General features: G+C 37.9%; 1 long non-coding RNA gene across 1 annotated transcript in view; it reads right to left on the bottom strand.

Annotated features, from left to right (window-relative positions):
- Positions 1-8,299: 8,299 nt before the first annotated feature.
- The window catches only part of LOC124713900, a 60,015-nt gene continuing 46,285 nt past the window's right edge, over positions 8,300-22,029 (bottom strand). The window contains exon 3 of the long non-coding RNA XR_007005637.1: positions 8,300-8,784. This is a non-coding gene — a long non-coding RNA (uncharacterized LOC124713900). The remainder of the gene's footprint in view (positions 8,785-22,029) is intronic.

Here is a 22,029-nt window from a genome sequence, read left to right as displayed (position 1 = left end):
TTGTAAATACAGCTGTAAGTTTCCAAGTTCGGTTTCAGTAACTGTAAATAATGGATACAAGAAAACTGAACTTCATAGTGTAAATATTAGGTTAGTTTATGGATTGCGAGCAATTGGTAAGGGCAAAGCAGCTGGTGATATGCTATGTGGTGTTCTAAATCTTCCAAGTGCACCTTCAAAGTTTGAAGCTTACAATTATGTACTAGGATCTGCAGTTGAAGATGTAGCACAGAAGTCAATGCAGGTTGCTGTGGAAGAAGCAGTGGAAGAAAATGACGGCAGTCGTGACCTCACAGTGGCGTTTGATGGCACGTGGCAGAAAAGGGGCCACACCTCCAACAATGGTGTTGTAACAGCAACTAGTGTTGATACTGGCAAGGTTATTGATGTTGCAATAATGTCTAAATACTGTAGGTGCACAGGCAGGCTGAAAAATGAACACAGTGATGACTGTATTGCTAATTATTATGGTAGTAGTGGTGGCATGGAGGTTGCTGGGGTGAAGAAAATTTTTCATCGCTCTTCACAGTGGTATAATGTTCGCTATGTCAAATATCTGGGAGATGGTGACTCTAAAGCATTCAAAGAAGTTTTGGAAAGCAAACCATATGGGAACAGTGTAAATATAAGCAAACTTGAATGTATAGGACATGTGCAGAAGAGAATGGGTGCCAGGCTGAGAAGGTTAAAATCAGTTATGAAAGGGAAAAAACTAGATGATGAGAAAACCTTGGATGGCAGAGGAAGATTGACTGATTCCATAATAGACCACATTCAGAACTGCTATGGCCTTGCAATCAGGCAAAATACAGGCAATCTTGAAGAAATGAGGAGAGCTATATGGGCTTTATATTTCCACACCGCATCCACGGATGAGCATCCACAACATGGTTTGTGCCCCAAAGGTGAAAACAGCTGGTGTAAATACAATAGGGGACTAACAACAGGAGAGAAATACATTCACCACCACAGTCTACCATCAGCCATCATGGCAGAAATAAAGCCCATTTTCAGAGATCTGGCTGACAGAAGTCTTCTGATGAAATGTCTTCACGGAAAAACGCAGAACCCCAACGAGTGCTTGAATAGTGTGATATGGCATCGTCTCCCAAAAACAGTGTTTGTCGGAATTAATACACTACATTTTGGTGTGTATGATGCTGTGGCAACCCTCAATCTTGGAAATATAACTAAATGCCAGGTCCTTCAAAAGTTGGGTATGTGTGTTGGTTCCCGTACGGTACGTGCTATGTTCTTTTTAGATCAGCACAGACTAAGGCATGCTGATAATATAATCAAGACATTAGTGAAAAAAGCAAGACAGGTGCAGAGGGGTGCCAAAAGAAGACTTGAAGATGATTATGAAGACTGTGAAGGGGGTATTAGCTACGGATCAGGAATGTTTTAATCTTCTTTCTCCGTTTCCCGTAAGTTTACTTTTTACTTCATCTAGGAACATTATCTCAGGTACTGGTCAACCTAGAAGTCTGAAATTTTTATGACGTAGTGACATAGGTCCCTATTACATACTGAAACAACGATTTTTTAATTACTTGATTTACAAAAGACTTAGGGGTGATAGTCTAGTAAAAAGCGATGGAAAAAATTTACTTATAAATAAATGTACAATATCTCTGTAAGAAAATACTTTGACAATAAACTGTTGTTTCAGTATTTTTGTAACATATGAATGCACATACAGTAAAATTTTTACCTCTCTGTCTCCAGTAGTTTGTGAGAAAATGTTCCCTATAGTAGGCATATATTAACATTGCGGGGATAGGTGATTCCGTATCCCCTTAATGCTGAGAGATGACATAGTCTGCCTGCATTGCAGCTGCCATACTGTAGCCCGCACAGAGTGATTAAATAGCACAATAACATGTCTGATATCTTATCGATTGGGAAACCAATAACTGTTGCTGTCAACAGACTCAAGTCTGCATAGATCCTACAGGCTACCCCTGAGACAAGTGCAAATAGCATCAACTGCACAGAAAACAGCACTCATATTGATCCAGATGGCAATATTTTTGTAGTGTGGGTAGACATGTAACAACTTAACCTGAAGCTATCTTGGTTAAACTCTTCAATGACCTTCTCATAGTGGAAGGACAGCATGCCAAACAGCAGTGCAATGAAGAGAAATTTCCTGGAACTTTCTCTCACTGTTATAGACTTCTGCGGGAGATTGATCCAGACACTATCACTTCTAAGTGGTCAGTGGACAGAACGCTCAGTGTCACAGCTAACAAGAAACAAACTTAGCCTCTGCATTCACAAATGGAGAATGATACACCTGTAGCCCTCATTTCACCACTTACACCATTTAAGGCTTCACGTCACTCCAGTGCCAATCAGCAATCTCATTATGGATGACCACACAGACTGCTACTCACGTCACACAATATCATCTATACCAATCAGCAACAATCATACTTCCCTCCATCCTGTTGATATGCTGAGAAATGGTCTAGCCATGCCTTGCTTAGGCAACTGTCCATGGCATGACTGGTCTGACAAACCTGCATGAAGACGAGGTCAACAGCAGTTGCATTCACAACCCTCCACCCCTTCCCTTCCAGTGCTCCACACTACCAGGAGAGGGGGAGAGAGGCTCTGTGCTGACCCAGCAGTGATTATTTCAGTGTTAATATACAAGAACCCTCTGGTCAGTGGCCCAGCTCTGCTGTAGGACTATCTTTGCAGTTAGCTCATGCTGACCTTTGGTTGTATTTGCATGGGTTGCTATATATTGCTACCAAGCAATAAAGAGTACATATTCTGTATTTTTAGTTACAATCATTGAATCATCATCATCCTCACCTTGGTCCACTATACAGGTTAAAACCAAAGATATTTAAAAACTCAAACATTGCCTCTCAAGAGGCCCCAGCCAGAAAAAAAACAACATATCTGATTAAGCAAGTTCTTGCATCTCATTCAGTTGAGCTCATTTGTAGTTTTTTCAAAGTCACTCCTTAGCACTGACATAACCACCATAAAAATAAAAATAAATGTTTCCACTCTTGACACCAAGACAGGTTAAAATATAAAATTACTGAAATTTTGAAGTTTAAGAGGGAAGACATCAGATATGGTGGTCAATTTTTTTGTACAAGTTTTAAACAATTCAGAAATTGATGTAAAGGAATGAACTGGATTTGGAGGTGACAATGTTAACACCAATTTTGGAAGATGAGAGAGGTATCATATATAATAAACTAAAACTAGAAACTGGAGCAGACACTGAAGGAACTGGATGCCCTGCTCACATGTTACATATTACATCACAGACAGCAGCTGACCAATTATCTTGTGACATTGATCAAATAATTCAAAAATTATTTAATTGTTTTGCTATATACATTGTCAGAATAGGAAGGCTGAAAGGTTTCCACAAGTTTGTTAATGTAGTATGTGAAACTCTGCTCTCACATTTTAAAACAAGGTGGATGGCTTTTGTTACCTTTACATGTACTATAAAGTTACTTGATTCTTTAAATGTTTTTAGAAAGGGAAACCTTCAAAATTCAACTTTACTTTTTTCAGAAATCTCCTCAGTTAAGTCTGTTTTTGGTTCTTCATAGCCAATGTACCACTTTTCACTTCCAAATATTAAAAATTATAGGAAGGGAAAAGTCAGTTATAGAATTTTTAAATGTTATTACATCAGCTGAGAACAAACCAATGGAAAAGTTGAAAATTCAGGTTTTAATCTCCCAAGTTAAATCAGTTTGAAGCAAGTGTCAACAAAAGGAATAATTTTGAGAAAACGAATAGAAGTCTTTCAAGGAGACGCAGTAAAATTTTATAAAACAACTATTGATAACTGTGGATGGTATCATTAAAAAAAATACAGGGTGACAATTGTTGAACTATTGAAATAAAATCATCACAACTTCTTAACAGTTTGCGTTAGGATGTCCAAACTGCACGGTTTGCCGTGGGGCGTCATGGGAATTAATATGTACATGCGCGCACACCTTGTTGTTGTCGGCCATTTGCACATGAAAATGATGCAGTACAGTTTGCATGAGCATTTAGTGCTTGTGGAGGCCTACTATGTGAGCCATGACAGCCCAGCTGTGGCTCAAAGGAAGTTTGTGACTAAGTTCAAGCTGAAGACAATCATTCCAAGTGTGCTAACAAATGCCGACCAGGATGGCCGAGCAGTTCTAGGTGCTACAGGGGACTGATGACCTCAGAAGTTAAGTCCCATACTGCTCAGAGCCTTTTTTTTTTTTTTTTTTTTTTTTTTTTTTTTTTTTTTTTTTTTTTTTTTTTTTTTTGCTAACAAACAAGAATTTGATTCACAAGTTTGAGATTGAGAGCATGGGTAGTGTTTGTGATGACAGTGTTGTCAACATCAATCATCCAAAAGGGGTGAAAATGCCTGAAAACATTGAGAAGACATGCACTGTGTTTCAAACCAGCCCCAGGATAGCGATCAGACAACCTGCACAACTGGTGGGAATCAACTGGGAGACACTGCAACAAATTTTTGTCGAAGACCTGCATCTCTTCCCATACAAAATTCAAACCCATCAGTCATTAAGCCCCAGGCTCATGGAACATCAGTTGTGTTTCACCAACACTATTGTCCACAGAATTGAACAACAAGACTTCAATGTGAATATGGTTTGGTTTAGTGACAAAGCCCACTTTCATTTGGATGGATTCATCAATAAGCAAAATTGGTGCATTTGGGGGAGTAAGAATCCGCATTTCATGATCAAGAAGTCTCTTCACCCTCAGTGGTTGAGTGTGTGGTGTGCATTGTCCAATCACAGAATAATTGATTTGATATTCCTTGATGCTATGGTGTCTACTGAATGGTATATTAGGACAATGATTTCATCCCCACTATCCCTGATTTTGACAAGATGTGGTCCATACAAGACAGAGCTTGATCCCATCAAAGCACAAGTGTGTTTGATGTCCTGGAGGAGCACTTTGAGGACTGCATTGTGGCTCTGTGTTACCCAGGGTCCACTGGCATGGGCCTTGATTGGTTACCATATTCTCCAGATCTGAACACATGTGTCTCCTTTTTGTGGGGCTATATTAAAGACAAGGTGTACAGCAATAACCCCAAAACCATTGCTGAGCTGAAAACAGCCATTCAGAAGGTCATCGACAGCATCAATATTCCGATACTTCAGCAAGACATGCAGAATTATCTATTCATCTGCACCAATCATGGCAAGCATATCAAACATGTGATAACCTAAACCTGAATATCTGTAGCAATGTTTACATTTTGCATAAAGTGTGTGCATGTCATAGTTTATAACTAATTTACGTTTCTTTTTTTATGTAGTTCAATAATTGTCACCCTGTACTTTGTGTTTTCTTGGATGACTTTGGAAAAAATAGCAGAATATAAAGATGTAGAAAAAGTGGTAGAATACTTGAAAACAAAAAAATATTAATTTACATGGTCCACTCACATTAATTTCAGCACTTGTCAGAAGCCTACATAACCAACTTTTACACCCCAAGGGAAGAGAGTCAGTGGGGTTCTGGATGGTACCAACTGAGATATGGAGCCAACTCCAGAGTTGTGACCAGTTCCATTAGGTTTCTTGGTTGAGGATCCATGTTGTCAATGGCCTGATTGAGGTAGTCCCACAGATTGTCTATTGGGTTAAAATCTGTTGGTCAGGGGAATATGGTAATCTCATCCTGGCGCTCTTTGAGCCATGCACATACACTGCAATCTGTGTGATATGTTGCAGTGTCCTGTTGGTAGATGCCATCATGCCAAGGAAAAAAACGAACTCCATTGTGCCTTCCAAAATGACAATATTACCCAGGAAATGCTGCAAAAACCTCTCATAGACCATAGTGGACCCTCCTCTTGCCAGGAGTCTTCTGATGATTGTTGCTGGGCTGTACATGCCAACAGTCATCTGTCTGGTGGACATAAAATGTGATAAACCTGGAAAGGGCATCTGTTGACACTCAGTGGACATTCAGTTGCACTATTAGTGTGCAAATCTCATCCTCCCTCACCAATGAAAAACAGTCAGCATGGGTGCATGAACCAGGCATCTGCTGTGGAGGCTCACACATAGCTGAACAGTTATTCAGGAGACACTGTTAAGAGCCCATTGGTTCACCTGAGTAGTCAGCTGCTCAACAGTTGCATATCTGTCTGTCAGTCTCTGCAGCTGTCATTGACCAGTGTCGTCTATGAACTGTGGCGCACCACAGATGTCTCTGCAACTGTTCTGGATAGTGTCACTTTGCCATGCAAGGTACCCTAAGGGGGTGTTACTTTGGCCCTTTGCAGGTAACTTTGGCCCACTAGGCAGAAAAAGTTTTAATTTTTTTTCCTCACTAAAACTGCATCATTAGCATAGACCAGGGGTTCCCAACAAAATTTTCTCGAGGACCCCCTCATCGAGCATGATTGGTACCTTGTCATATCACAGTATCAAGTACCTAAAAAAGCCGAATTAAGTTAGCATTCGCTAAAGCTCTGCTCATGGAGGAAGCGGCCAAAACAAAAAATTTGTTTTCATACAAAATATATTTGATATATTTTTTATTGTAATAGCATCTTGCGGACCCCTCTGGCATAGCTCGCGGACCCCTGGGGGTCCGCGGACCACCTGTTGGGAACCACTGGCATAGACTAAACGAGGCAGCATGCATTTAAAATGCATGAATAACCATCTACAATGTTGTAAGTTCCATGTGGTAATACTGTGTTGGCAGCACTGGACTTGGTCATAAACATTTTAGCAGCTATTAGACCACAATAACTTCTGCCTTGAGAGTTCACATCAGTTCAGCTGAAAATACTGTGAGTGTAATTTTATATTTTGTCAGTATTTGGTAATAAGGTGAGAAACTGTCATCTATGTGACACTCAACTCAGATAATATATTTAACACTTCTGTAAAATGGTGGATATTGTTTTTTGCAAATTTTTGAAAATATGGGGTTACTTTGGCCCTAACCAAAATAACCCTAAAATGAAGATGAGGTGGTATTTGGATCTGATGGTGATTCTGAAAGTTTCTCTGATGGGAAAGATGTTAAAAGATAAATCAGCAGTTGTGCAATATGCTACAGTTCCATACAATAAAGAAGAATATTCCAAAACTGGAACTGAGGGGAGTGATTAGGGCACTAATGTGAATTGTATGGGAAAGACAAAGTCCTACTGCAAATGGTCACAACAAAAATATAATCTAGCCTATCTTTGGGAGAATATGATAAGAATTATCAGTCCAACGTGACTAAGAAAATGTGGCTATTTTCAAGTACCAGAGCTTCAGTAATTTGTGTAATAAGGCTCATATCCATAGTGCACAGTAATCTTACGGCATTACATTTATTCTCTTTTCATATTGTTACCACAGTGTAAGATGTAACTTGAAAATTAATTAGTCAGTTGATGGAATACACTATACTTGTGTATATACTGTGTCACTTTCTGAGTAAAGCTTAATATTCCCTGTACTTGCCTTCAAAATTTATTATTTAATTTGTTCCTCATGTTATTGAATGTCTACACCAGAGATATTCATTGAGTTTATTTTAACCCCAATATTATGTTACCACTTTTTCATGAATATATGAATGAGTGTGTCAAAGTAGTCCTGAGTACGGATGACATTGGACCATTTTTTTATGATACCACAGTCACAGATGTGATGTATTTTATTTAATATCTTTTTCAACTGATAGTACAAGTCATTGACAGTACTATAAACATGTATTTGAAATTTTCTCTCCTCCACTATCCTTTGTTTTCTTGCCACATATAAAAAGGCAGGCAAACATTGGGCCAAAGTAACTACTGTTTATAGTATACTTCAACCATGACAACATGCAAATAGTTTATGAACTTAGCCATTTTGAAATGGCTTCCACCCTTGGCCCAAAAGCCAATGACCATGTCTTTTGGACATCAGATAAATTGCTTCATTTCCTCGTTTCAACTACAACATTGTTTTCTGCATCATCCTGAAACACTTTATGTAACATCTACTGCTAGTGCTGCCACCTGCCATCTGTAAGTGGTTTCTGCACATTGATGTCAAACATAAGTGGAGGTCACATTAATGTGATAGGACTGTGTAAATGACACATTTGTATTTAGCCAAATCACCACAGTAGAAACCATTCCAACCAGTCAACTAATGTCCAAACTGGAAAAACAATGCAGCTGCCAAAAAATGGTAGTTTTTTTCCAAATTAGAAACAGAATTTCAGAAACAGTACAGAGATTTATATTGCATGTGCAAGTATATTTTTTCCTCATGAGGCCACAATGATAACATATAAATATAATTGACTGATAAGATGAATAAAATGTCAATGGATACTATAGAAAGTATTCTGTTATGTTTGTAAAATTAGTATTTTGATTGTTATGAAGTGAATGATTACTTATTACTTAACAAGGCTCTATTAAAAAAGTACAAGTCAAATGCACAAGTAAAAAGAAAAGAAATAGAATTTCAGATTAATTTCTGTGTTACTGTTGTTAACTTGTAAGATATGCAACATTATTTCTGTGCTCATTGTTTCTGTTGCCATAAACATATATTCCTCTTAAAGGTACAAATATATTTGATATGTACATACATATATACAAATGTATACATTTTGTTTATATTTTTTGTTTTTGTTCTTAATAAACATATTTTACATTACGAGAAATCTGCAATCCTGCATATAATGAAGTACTGTCTGGAATAAGGTACAAAAATATTCAGTCTGACCGTAGAAGATTTCGGTGTGCTGTAAAGACTGGAAACTTGCCTGAAATGTAAGAAATGTAAAATTTTGCATTTCACAACATAACACGTACAACACAGAAATTTAAAATAAAAAGGTCTTCGTGTTAATAAAGTGGTGTGGAGCTCCTTATAATGATAAAAGATGTAGATTTAATTATTTTGAATGAGCTTATTCAGCTGAAGTTTTCAGTGCATACTGGTAGCTGACAAGAATTAAGTCGGCATTCATCTCTCGAGCCCCTTGCTCCATGATATCACGAAAAACTGACTTCTTCCTCATGTCTCCAAACCAGAACCAACAGTGTGTCAAAGACTGTTTCCTTAATATGAAGTCACTCTAAGAATGTGCCTGTCACTTATGAGCACAAATGGCAATGGAAACAGTCAGTTTTAAAATTCAAGTTGATAAAAAACAGGATTCAGACATTCACATTAGAAGACATTTTGGCTTATCCAGTATTGAACATGACATTTTAAGACAATTAAGTTATAAAGATATTGTATCTTCATTTGCACAAAAAGTACATACAAAACAATTCCATCACTTAAAATTTTTATTTTACTGCTGATTGTTTGAGAAATTATTCTATTACAATGAAATGTAAGTAAAATTTTGTTTAGGTTATAATAGAGGGAAACATTCCACGTAGGAAATATATATCTAAAAACAAAGATGATTTGACTTACCAAATGAATGTGCTGGCAGGTCGACAGATACACAAACAACCACAAACATACACACAAAATTCAAGCTTTCGCAACAAACTGTTGCCTCATCAGCAAAGAGGGAAGGAGAGGGAAAGACGAAAGGAAGTGGGTTTTAAGGGAGAGGGTAAGGAGTCATTCCAATCCCGGGAGCGGAAAGACTTACCTTAGGGGGAAAAAAGGACGGATATACACTCGCACACACACACATATCCATCCACACATATACAGACACAAGCCCGGGATTGGAATGACTCCTTACCCTCTCCCTTAAAACCCACTTCCTTTCGTCTTTCCCTCTCCTTCCCTCTTTCCTGATGAGGCAACAGTTTGTTGCGAAAGCTTGAATTTTGTGTGTATGTTTGTGGTTGTTTGTGTATCTGTTGACCTGCCAGCACATTCATTTGGTAAGTCAAATCATCTTTGTTTTTAGATATATAAAATTTTGTTTATTGATACATTCCTTTTGATATCTTGCAAATGTCTAAGAAAGACATCTGCTTATAGTTACAACGTGATGTTTTTAAAAGAGAAATCCTGATCTTTGCACAGAAATGAATCAAGGCTTTTTGTTTGAAATTCAAATTTCATAAATCAAGTTGAATACTTTAATGATTACAGTTATTTTCAGATTTTTAACATCACCAATTTATTAAATGATAAATTGTGTAGTAAAATTGTATACAATTAGAGTTGCAGGCATTAATTCAAGAACTGCTCTAAAATGCTATTTTTGACAGTAACCACAAATTTTTCCACTGGTGGGATCCACAATACAGGTTCAACCTAAGGGTCATATATCCTACATACAGCATTGATGGCAGTTATTTCATGAAAGCCTGCATACCAAGTTTCAAGAAACAGTATTAAGTAAAGACTCTAGAAATACATTTCAACCCCTACACATCACCCCCATAGCACCCTCGAAGACAAGTTTAGACTAATTAGAATGTACACAAACCCATTTCGGCAATCTTTCTTTTTGAGCTTCAGACATGAAAGGAACTGATAAAAACTCAGTAAATCATACATTGGGGTATAGCCCTGTCATTCACTTCACAGTAGTTAGCAGAATATTTTAACAAACTGTAGTGTCACATTCCTCACTCAAAAACAATTAAGAAAAGTCAGTATAAATAGGGCCTATCCTTCCAAAAATAGTTGAAAATTAATGATCAATTCATTCCATTTAAATTTGTAACCAATACTTACAATTCGTTTTATTAGATAATCTAGTGATAATATTTATATAAGTCAGTCTGCTGATGCTGATCATCATTGCTGATGCACTGTTGTGTAGACACATTTGTATTTGATATCTGAATAGATTTGACAGCAATGTGAATGTTTCACATGTTTTGTAATCATGAGTGACATGATAGGGATTCTGATTGGTGACGGCTACTCGTTTCATGAGCAGATAGATGTGATTTTTATATATCACCACACAAACAGTAATGCATGCAAAGCCATATAAAAATGTGTTTCTGGGCATAAGACCTGTGACTAATCTAACGTTTGCTGCTGTTTCTCACAACATTGCTTTTACAGGGTCCATACCAACAAAAAAATTGACCAATGTAGACCTAGATCTGTTTTTATGCCTGATGAAAAACAACACAATCTATATGAAGCTGAAAAAGATCCAGGTCAAGCACACTATAGCACATATACGTCACATAGTACCATACAGAGGTTACTTTGCAGACAGTTCAGATATCTGTATCATCTTCAATATGTGCAGGGCCAAGGGCCTGACAATTACCGAACAGGGATCAATTCTTGCTCATGGTTTGCTGCTCAAACTACAAATCCATTCTTTATATCTTCATTGTTGTTTCCAGATGAGGTAACATTTGGAAGAAATGGAATCATAAATTTCGGCAGTCATTTTTTGTAGGTGAATGAAAATCTCCATGTTTTAATTCATGGTTGACACAATCACCAGTGTGTAGGTTAGAAATGTAGCTGACAGCCTGCAAGGTGCTGTTGACAAGGACTTTTCTGAAAATTCTTCCAGACTTATTACAGAATGAGCCCCCGAAAATAAGAGAAAATAAATGATTTCAAATTATGTGGATCCAACACCTTAGCTCCTTTCTTTTCTTTTTTCTTGAGATCCACTCAATAATGTCTTTGATAATAGATGGGTGGCTAAAGGAAGATTATTTCCATGGCCTGCACATTCTCCTATTAAAAGTATTATCTGCCAAGCAGTTTATCCAGCAGATACTTCATCAGAATATCATGGAAACCCATAAAACTATTTAAGTATTTGAAAGCGTACCAAAATTTATTGTCTGATGAGTGCATACATGTATACTTCCACATCTAGAAAATTTTGAACAATTGTTAGAATTATGTGTCTTTAAAATTATGAAAAATGCAGTGAAGAACTTTTTAAACTGTTTGTTTTTATGAATTTTTTTATTCTTTTGTTGTGTGGAACCTCCCCCACCCATCCGTCCCCTCCCCTCCCCTCCCCAACCATCCCTTTCCCAAAGTTTGTTAAAGTAGTTCTGTAAAATCCTTTGTTTGCTCAATACTAAGCCCTTTGTTTGCTTACAGGATCCTTTGCATAATTTACACATAATCTATTTTTTAACACTGAGTAGCATAATTAAAGTTGAAGAAACATATGTTGATAGCTACTGATAGGGTGCACAAATTTTGAAGTTTTAGTATGGCAGATCTAATGAATATTTTTTCTCAATTTAAGATTTCTGTACTCTTGGTGTTAATTATGAATGAATAAACATACTATACTGTCTTACTGAAATGACACTAGTTAACATTAAACAAGATATTGATTTTTAGATCAATGATTTATTTGTGTAACTCATGTTAGGTTATGTGTCTGCTTGTGTTTTATAATTTCTGTTAGGAGTATTCACTGAGCTGTGTGAATGGTGTTGTGGGCAGAGCAACCAATGTTTTGACATCAGGACAGGTGTATAACAGAGAACTCAGTGTCATATGTCACTCCAAGGAATACTTCATGCAGAAGCCTTACTCAGATCAAAAGTAACAATGATGTATGAAAAAGAATGTGAAGTGAATTGTATATATAGTCAGTCATCTGAAATACTTTATCTTGGAAAGGTCTGTTGCATCAAAGAATGATAATAAACCAAACCAATACTCTGAAGTCTATGACTGCTTATTGAAGTAGGTCTGGGCAATAAATATATAGTGAAATACTGAAGAATAAGGGCAAGGGTTCTGCAGAGCTAGAATTTATCTTATTTTCTCATATGGAATCCTTGAATTACAGATCTCAGGTTGTTGGTTAAAGCATAACCCAGACCCAGGATTTGTTTGGATGAAAGTAATAAACCTCCTAAGATCACACTCAAGTTATAGAAGAGTCCAACCCTTACCAGCCTAGTATAGACCAAGTCAGCCCTCATATCTCCAGTCTGATATACTGTTGTGCAACTATAATTACAGACTGGAAAATTTGTAATTCTGTTTCTGCTGTATGAATGGTGATCACCATTCTGAAATAGAGAATGCCTCAGCTCTTGGACATGACACTTTTTTAAACTTGTAACACTTTTATCAAATTATTATTATTATTATTCCCTCTCCCACTTCTAGCATGGTAAATAGCATGTTATACACCTGACTGATGCATTAAAGTTGACAGCTGAAGTATAGAGAAGTACACCTGCTATATCACATGGCAGTCTATGTCTTCAGATTGATAAGGACATGTACAGAGATGATTTGAGAACTCTATGTTGGAAATATTCTGCAAAAGTTTGCATCTGTTTGCATTGTACGTCAGGGCCAAAACTGCTGCTGAGCCAAAGGAAAGGGAGTAATTCACCTTGAACAGTATGACTGCCAAACAAAGCTAAGTTATATACTGGTTGTTATAACTACAGTATTCTCATTCACACTTAACTTACATAACACCAAAATAGACCAAACGTGGAGTTTACAAGAATCACTGTAAACCATTCCCAGAAATGCTTGAGAATTCTGCAGTCAGTAAAAACATCTGTACTACACATTAATTGAAAGAGGACTCTATACCATTTTACTTACAATAAATACTAAAATTCTCTACATACTACAAGGTGTCTGAAAATAACTAAGTATTATAAAATAGTTGTAGAAGTTTTGACATTGGTGAATCAAAATTGAAATAGTGTGTACATATAGATAATTAAATCAGGTCTGGATCTCTGCAGCCATGGTGCAGGCATGTGACACCTGGCTCCGGTGTCATACTGCCAAACTCGCACCAATACAGCTGCAGACATCTAGCTGCCAGGCCAGATTTCGGTCCACACTCAGCATTTGTTCCATCTCCCTCACTCCCTCCCTTTACTCTTTTTTTCCCCCTCAGTGAGCACTTGTTTTTACATTTTCTGCAGTATAGATTGTTACCGTGAAAGGAGCTGCACACAGCAACTGAAAAGATGGCTGGTCGCCTGACTGTTCAATAGTGAGTACAGATTGGTGCATGTTGTGAAGTGTGCAGTTGCATTCTCCTGGTGCAAAAATGGTGGCATACTATGAATGGACTGAATGCCTCAATTCATCCTGAGACGACAAAGAATTGTCACAGGAAGTTAGTGGCCACAGGCTTGGCAAAAGATACAACAAAAACTGGTCATCCATCCACATCTCAATCTGATGACAAAGGGGCAACTGTGCAGGAAATGTTTGTACATAGTGCTTTGATATGAACGAGAGAGGCAGCACGTGAAAGTGGACTCCCAAGCTACACAACATGTAAGATCTTGCATAAAGAATTGAATTATCGAATGTGGAAACCTCATCATGTTCAACAGCTGATAGCAGAAGACTAGGATAGCTGAATGGAGTATAGGGAGTCGATGCTGGGTTGTCATGAAGAATGGCCTGAACTGTTTAATAACACCCTCTGAAATAATGAGGCCATATTCCACATGGGAGGTTTTATCAGACAGCACAATTGTCATTATTGGACAGAACAAGATTGTGGTGTTATGGTGGAGAACATACAGCTTCAGCTAAAAGTGACTATGTAGTGTGGAATGACTGCCACAAATGTTATCAGGCCATATAACCTGCATGATACAATGACTGCCAATGCTATCTACAGATACTTGAAAATTATGTTTGGCCCACAGTATCTATAAGAGGTAACATCGAATACGTTATTTTTATGTATGATGGCACAACCCCTCACATTGTAATGGTTTGTGAGTGTGTGGTTTGATGAGAAGTTTCCAGGATGTTGGCTGGTAAGATGCAGACCTCTTGAGTGGCCTGCAAGAAGTCCACATTTTTTTTATGAGGTTGATCAAAATATAAGGTGTACTGGACAAAACCTCACACACTGAAAGAATTGAAAGCATGGATTTGTGTCATTAGGAGCAGTATCCCATGCAACTTTCTCCAGAGGACTGTGGATTCCATACCCAGTGATTTGAGATAATTGACTGATGTCTCAGACAGCTACATTGAATTTTAAAGTGTGTATCCACATCTTACATAACAATGTATGCCGGCCGGAGTGGTCACGCGGTTCTAGGCGCTACAGTCTGGAACCGCGCGACCGCTCTGGTCGCAGGTTCAAATCCTTCCTCGGGCATGGATGTGTGTGATGTCCTTAGGTTAGTTAGGTTTAAGTAGTTCTAAGTTCTAAGGGACTGATGACCTCAGAAGTTAAGTCCCATAGTGCTCAGAGCCATTTGAACCATTTAACAATGTATGCATTATATTACTTTCAATAAATCAGCCTCATTAATATGGAATTTATTCACCTATTTCACAACTGAATTACTTTCCAGACACCATGTAATTACTCATATACTACATACAGAAACCACTTAGTTTTTCATGTCTGAAGGGAAGGTTTTTTACTATCAAGATATGAAAGTGTGCTTCATACTCACTGAAGCTGTGTGAAAAGAGTAGATATATCCAATGGGTGTCTTCTGCAGGCAGAAAAACCTCGTTGGGATTGTTATCACGACATATTAGGTCAAAGTACTGTTCCAGAACTAAAAATGCCATGGTCAACAAATGTACCACTATACATAACATACCGTGATCAAGTAGAGAACTCTTATTGAGCATCACTAGTCATCAGAACAGACTTGATAGTTCACATTCATTTTCCAAACTTTCATAGAGATGATGTGGGACTCCTGAATGTGATTCAGTTTGATAGGTCTACAGGAATGTCATGCCAAAGAATGCACCATTAGATCACACATGATAATGTTCTCACTATCATTGTATGGCTAACAAAAATAATATTTCAGAACTCTCACAGACTCAAGTAACTGCACTGCCAATATAATGTAGAATGTTAAAAATCTCTACAGTGCATTCACTTACAGGAATGACTGAAACAGTCTAACTTTACCAACAGACCCTACAAAAAACAGTGGTGTTACAAATGATTAGTTATGTAAACTCTTTGATAAACACATCAATTGTACTTAATATTTAGCAACTAGTGTTTCACACATATTGATGTTTATGATGTCTTGTAAAGGAGTAATAAGCTGAAATGTCATGCGTGATGTAGGAGATATACTGTGTACCATTTGAAGCAAAAGCTAGTTTCTCATGCAGCTCAGTGTTTATGAAATTTTATCTCCTGAACTATGTGTCATACATTGATACAATGTTGCAGGAACATTCAGCAATAAATATACATACTGTCTGCAAAGTGTGTTGTGAATATAATACATAATTAAGAAGTAATAAATTTAAACATCATGCGTGATGCTACCGTTTTAACCGCATGAATAGTGGACATGGAGTATGAGAAAAACTTTTTCCCATTCAATATTTTGTGACAATGTCAGCAAGAAATAGTTTCATAAAGGTTTGAAATTATGTAGAAAGTTTGTTAGAAGTCGCTAAGTGCTCTCATTCTCAAATACTGAATGAATAAAGTCTAGGCATTTGCGCTCTGTCAGTCATGTTGCCCCAAGACAAATGCACAGTTTCGAACTATAGTACTTGCTTTATTGTCTTAAACTTTTAACATACAATTATACCTCTTAATGAGTAGATTACAACAGCATTTTAAATTTTTAAATTCGATCAATAACTACACAGGCAACCTGCAAATGGGTCTGGATACTAAGCCCCCAGGTTCCAGGATGGTTATTTAGTAGCATAGATTAGTTATTTTGGCAAAAACATACTATATCATAAATTATCCACAAAAATATGTATGCCTGTGTGAACAAGGACTACAGCAGTTAGCACTATAAACATAGGTCTGTCTTACCCCTAACTGTCAGTCTTTGGAGTATCAAAACTTTCACTGTACTCACAGAACGTTCCAAGTTTACTCAGCCCATCTTAGAATCGTGACAATGGCCTTCATCCTACATCACATTCATAAAGAAGAAAGTGTGAAATGTTTGGGGGAAAAGGACAGTCAATTATAGTGGGACTAACCTACATCCTGATCGTGCGTGTGTGTGTGTCTTTAAAAGGCCCTACTCTAGTATCTGACTTAAATCTGAAGACTTAGCAGACCAGAGTAATAATTCTGTATTCTTTAGGGGCAGTCAGAATGGATATGGTTTCATCTCTGGAGACAGAAACAGCTCTCTACCTGGTAAAGACTGTGCTAATGTGGGTGCTAGGGTATTTTTAAGACTTCCTGCCAGCTGAGCACTTGTTCCTGCTTGTTGAAGTAGTATACTACATTGGATGTGTGTTGACTATCTTGGCAAACCTTCCTTCTTGCAGAATCTCAATACATGAAAAAGAGGTTCAATAAGTGTGGCATTGCTGTGTGTGTGTGTGTGTGTGTGTGTGTGTGTGTGTGTGTGTGTGTGTGTGTGAGAGAGAGAGAGAGAGAAGAGGCACAATATTTCAGCAAGTGACCACATCATCATCATCACATGCACTAATGAATTGACTGCCTGGGGCTAATGTGGCACTTTTATCTCACCCCCTCCTCTGATCTGCCACTCCATGCATGGTTTAAGGCCCGGGGTGTAAGCATGCAGCCGGCATCTGCTCCCCCTCTTCATTACACCGACTCACTGTTACATCCATGGTTCACGCATGGAGGCTCATGCTGGCAGCACCTCCGCTCTGCCTGCCCCGAAGTCAGTTCAGTTCAGCTGATCCTTCCATTATTGATCAAACTAAGTTGTTTCTGACATCTTACTAAGGATGTAGCCACTATCATGACCGATCAGTTGTTCCCCCACTCAAACTTCAATAGCTTCTTTAATGACACAGTCCTGGAAGTTAAACATCTGTACCTCAACCTTAGTATGGTTGTAATTCATTCTGTTTAAGTTTCCAAGAGTGGTAACTTGTTAGGCTACATCATGCCACATTGGCAGGGTATGTGATAGACTCCAGACTTCCATAGACTAAGATGATTCTTGACACTACCAAGCAGTGCCTATGTTTTAGCTAGTGGGTGGAGAAGAGTCTTCAGTTGGTATTTCCACAAAATTCATCATGTCTTTCCAGATAATGAACCAAAAAATGGAATAAACACAAGTCCTACTGTCTTGAGGTTTCTCTTTTGTTTCCACTGGTTGTATTCTTGGTGTAGGCTATATGGTCTCCAACTCTGCCACTCTGTGAAGCTCTTCTTCTGGAGCACCATTCTCACAAGCTCAAATTCTTTGTTGAGTCTCTGATCGTCAGATAGCCTGCGAGCCCTACATACGTGTGTCTTGAGCATCATGTTCCTTTGTGCCAGGTGGCATCAGTTGTTCATGTCTAAGTATGGTGCATGCTGTGGCTCAAAATGCTACCAGCTCTTCTTTTTTACTAGAACACCCAGAAAGGGGACCATTATATCCATATGATGAAGTGTCATCAACATACTGGAAAGAAAACAGTTTAGTTTCCACTGGGCTGATTCCATAGCTTGAAATAGGACTTATTTGAGGTTTGTTCAAAAAGTAAGCTGACTTTCCAAAATGCACGGGCAACATACATTCAATTATCGATCTTTCTTTTTGTTATGTCGGTTCACATGTCCCAAACATATGTTCACAGTTTCAAGTGTACAGCATACTTTGTTTTTGACAGATAGAAAGATTAGACATGTTTTAGTGTGTTTGACAATTTTTGATTATTATAAAAAATGGAATAAAGAATTTGCATCAAATTTTGTGGGAAAAATGGAATAAAGTGCTCTAAAACACTTGAATTGTTGACAGTGGCATATCGTGAGTCAGCTCTAAATAAAAAAAAATGTTTACAAGTGGTACAAGCACTTCCAAGATGACCGAGAAGATGCCAATGACGAACCTCATTCTGTATGCCCTAGCACATCAACAACAGATGATAATGTCGAAGCTGTGAAGAAAATTGTTTTGGAAAATTGTCAGTTTACCATAAGAGAAGTTGCTGAGTATGTTGGCATAGCAGTCAGCTCGTGTTATGCAATTTTATTGGATGTTTTTGGCATGAGATGTGTACATGATCATCATTCAATTCCTTATTTGTTCAAAAGGGTCAAAAATGGTGCTGAAACATGGGTTTACAGTTATGACATGAAAACCAAAGCCCAATTGTCGCAATGGAAGCATCGTGGAGAGCCAAGACCAAAAAAAGCACACTAAGTTGGATCAACTGTCAGTTTAAATTGCCCCCCCCCCCCCCCCTCAAGGTCGTATGGTCAATAAGGAGTATTATCCTGATGTTATGCACTGTTTGCAAGAAGCAATGTGCAAAATAACATCCGGAATTGTGGAAAAACAGTTCATGACTTTTGCATCATGACAATGCACCTGCTCATTCATCGTTGCTTGTGAGAGATTTTTTGGCCAAAAACAACATGACAATCCTGGCTCAGCCACCATATTCACTGGATTTGGCCCAATACAACTTTTTCCTGCTTCCAAAACTAAAGAGATCTATGAAAGGTCGAAGATTTTCAATGACCGAGGAAATCCCTGGAAGTACTCAAGGCTGTACCAAAAAATGCATATGAGAAGTGCTTTGAGGACTGAAAGAAGTGTTGGCACAGGTGAATTGTATCTGAGGGGGATTACTTTGAAGGAGACAACATGAATATTGGTGAATAAATAAATATTTTTTCATAAAAATATAATGTTACCTTACTTTTTGAACACACCTCATACATGTTGGCGATGATTGATGAAAGAGGATTCTTCATGGCTACTCCTTCCATCTGCTCAAAGTAGCCATGCCAAGACATACCTAAAAAGGTTATTCATCTCTATGTCAAGTTTCTTGCCATAAGCGGCTTAAGCAAAAAGAGTCTGACACCTTTTAGAGCTTTGACATTATCCCTCATTTCACCAAAGTGCCTTTATTCTTGGAACTTATGGAACAGGAATTTTTCCATTATGTTGATGGCACCTTCTTCATACCATCACATGTAAGAGACAAGATGAATAACTTACTTGACATCAAGTTTACCATAGAGGTCAAAGTGGATGGAGTGCTATTCTTTCTGAATGTCCTGGTAAAAATAGGGCTGATGTCATGTTGGGCCACAGTATGTACCATAAGAAAATGTACACTGGCCTATATGTCTATGTGGACAGCTGTCATTATATGCAAAGTGGAACATGGTGCTCAAAACATTGATACATAGGGCTCAACTAGGAGCTTGAACATTTGAGGATGGTGTTCCAAAAGAATAGCTTCATAGAGTGCAAAATTTGGAGAATTAAAGAATCTATTGAGATTCCAGTAAGGATATAGCTAATCAGTAAGGCCAGGATTTTAATGACAAGTCATGTTTTTTTTCTGAACTGTAGGGTGAATTTTAGAACAGTTTATACACAAATCTAGGCATTTTAGTGTCAAAAAATGTATTTTGTTTGTGCATACAGAGTCATATTTCAACAAATTTTAGTAACAGGTCATATTGTGGCTAACTTTTAATATAATAGGTCATTTTTCCATCAACTTTTGCCAAAAATACATATACCGTTTTTCTCATATCTTATGGGACACACGAATAAGAAAATGAATATGTTGCTCACGAGACAATATTTATTGCGCTATTATGAAAGATAAACAGATAAATTAGTACACAGCTTTATTTCCCAGGACTGTAGCAGAAAATTGGTGTACCACAACAGTCATTTCGCGAACATAAAACGTTGTTGCGCAGAGTCGACAATATGTCTCAGAGCCAACGAAGGCGGCTTCTGGTGTAATAATCATCACAGTTGCACAGGTGTTTCCAGTGACCCGTTTGAATACAGCGTTGCCTTGTTCAACATACCTAAAGCAAAGTGCTCCGACAGCGTGAAGTCACGAGGATATGTTCGAGAATTTGGAGAGAAGTTCTTTAGTACTGATGGGAAAATATTATTTTGTAAACTGTGTGAAGTTACAGTTAGTGCATAAAAGTGCTTTAATGTGCAACAAGACTGTAATACCGCTAAAAAAAGTGCTGAAAATAACAGCAAGCAAACACTGTTATTTGAACAGACAGGTCAATCGTCAATCATGCAATCATTCTGCAAGTATTTGTGTGAGATAATGGTGTCCTGCAACATCTCATTGGAAAAGCTGAAGAATCCACACTTCAGACAGTTCTTGGAGAAGTACACAACACATTCAGTTCCAGATGAATCTACACTGAGAAAGAACTATTTATCCATATGCTACAATGATGTGCTCAACAAAATACTAATTACTATTGCTGAGCAAAAGATCTGGTTGTCGATAGATGAAACTACAGATATTAGTGGACGATATATTGAAAATGTTGTTGTTGGTGTTCTAAAAGTTGATGTTCCTGGAGATATGTTCCTACTAATGTGTGAAGCTCTTGATAGAGTAAACAATTCGATGATTGCTATTTTGTTTGACAACTCTCTGAATTTACTGTGACTGGATGGTGTGAAAAGAGACAACATTTTGCTGCTTGTAACAGATGGTGCTTCATATATGGCTAAAGCAGCCAAAGGGCTTCAGATTCTCTACTCCAGTATGGTGTAAGCCAGTTGCCTTGCACATGTGTTGCACAGAGTTGCCGAAGGGGTGCGATCAGATTACCGTGACATGGACAAATTAATTTCCTGTGGCAAGAAAATCAATGTGAAAGCTCTGCTACGGGTGCAGAAATTCAAGGAACAAGCACCTTTAATGCCCCTCCCACCTTAACCTGTTCTTACACAATGGGGTTCTTGGCTTAATGCTGCTGAGTATTACACTCAAATAAAGACAATCTTCTGTGAGCTTGATAGCGATGAATCAAGTGCTATCAAAATTGTGAAAGAAGTTTTTACAGGTACATTTTCTCTAAAATTGGCATACATCAACGCCAATTTTTCAGTGATATCAAAAGCCATCAAATGACTGGAAGCTGTTGGCACTTGGCTACACGAGGCCCTGAGTATTGTGCAACATATGCAGAGTGAGTTGGGTCGAGCTCTTGCTCATGTGGCTGACAAAGAGAAAACCAAATAGCAAAGTGTTCTCCAATGGAATCCTGGATATTCTACACTGTGCAAAATTAGTGACAGTCTTTCGCGGAATGCCGCAACATTTGAAGATACTGAAACAAAGCTGAACTCCAGTGACCTGCTTGCCTTCTAATATGCTCCAGTGATGTATTGTGAAGTGGAGAGGA

This window comes from Schistocerca piceifrons, chromosome 1 (assembly GCF_021461385.2).
Source record: "Schistocerca piceifrons isolate TAMUIC-IGC-003096 chromosome 1, iqSchPice1.1, whole genome shotgun sequence".
Classification (NCBI taxonomy): Eukaryota; Metazoa; Arthropoda; class Insecta; order Orthoptera; family Acrididae; genus Schistocerca; species Schistocerca piceifrons.
This window is presented reverse-complemented; position numbering and strand designations above follow the sequence as displayed.